The 1,062-nt window shown below is 54.0% G+C and overlaps 1 protein-coding gene across 1 annotated transcript in view; it reads left to right on the top strand.

The window, feature by feature from the left end:
• The first annotated feature begins 952 nt into the window (after positions 1 to 952).
• Positions 953 to 1,062, top strand: part of LOC122129871 (adhesion G protein-coupled receptor A3-like) — a 47,454-nt gene continuing 47,344 nt past the window's right edge. The window contains exon 1 of the mRNA XM_042704595.1: positions 953 to 1,062. This exon is cut by the window's right edge and continues 1,188 nt beyond it. The gene's annotated coding sequence lies outside the window, so the exon portion shown is untranslated.

The following is a 1,062-nucleotide window of genomic DNA, read 5'->3' on the forward strand; positions in this document are numbered from 1 at the left end:
GGGGCGCATGACCTCCGAGGGCCTACCGGACCCATGCCCAGGGGCCCATACCCTCTGAGGGCCTACAGGACCCATGACCTCTGAGGGCCTACCGGACCATGCCCAGGGGCCAATGACCTCCGAGGGCCTACAGGACCCATGACCTCTGGGGGCCCCTAAGCCAGAGCCTCTGCGTGAAGTCGCTGTAATGTGTCTCTTATTTGTGGTTGAAAGATTATTGTATTTTTGTTAATTTGCTGTTGGCTTTAATTGAGTGTACCTGCGCTGTGTTAGAAGATGTGTACGTGCGCTGTAAAAGGTACAGGTGAATTTAGTTATTGTGCTGTTGTACTGGACCTATACTGGACCCATACTGGACCCATACTGGAGTGGTTCTGGACCCATACTAGACCCATACTGGACCCATACTAGAGTGGTTCTGGAGTGGTTCTGGAGTGGTACTGGAGTGGTTCTGGAGTGGTACTGGAGTGGTTCTGGAGGGGTACTGGAGTGGTTCTGGAGTGGTACTGGAGTGGTACTGGAGTGGTTCTGGAGTGGTACTGGACCCATACTAGAGTGGTACTGGACTGGAGGGGTACTGGAGTGGTTCTGGAGTGGTACTGGACCCATACTAGAGTGGTCTCTGAGCTCCAGCTGGGACTGTCTAAAGTTCCCTGGTCTTGGAACTAACTGTTGCAGTTTTGCTGTTGTGTCATCATCCATGAACCAAGTGTGTGTGTGTGTGTGTGTGTGTGTGTGTGTGTGTGTGTGTGTGTGTGTCATCCATGAACCAAGTCGAATATGAAAGTTCACCGTCATTACCGGGCCTTTGTTTTCCCCTTGAAGTCGGCGCGGGGCCTCGGCGGAGGAACTTCAAAGACAGCAGAGATCGGCCGGCCTTGTCTCGAGGTTTTAGCCTACTCTTCGTGACGTCAGGGGAGGGAACGAGACACGGAGCCCAGGGGCAGGAGGAGGGGCGGCGTGAGAGAGAGAGGAGGGGGGGGAGACTTCTCAATGGACCGAGGGCTTGAGAACGACGCCGAAAAGACTAGCTAACAACAGAGCACTTTTGGTGCCTTTCGG

This window comes from Clupea harengus, unplaced genomic scaffold (genome assembly GCF_900700415.2).
Source record: "Clupea harengus unplaced genomic scaffold, Ch_v2.0.2, whole genome shotgun sequence".
NCBI lineage: Eukaryota > Metazoa > Chordata > Actinopteri > Clupeiformes > Clupeidae > Clupea > Clupea harengus.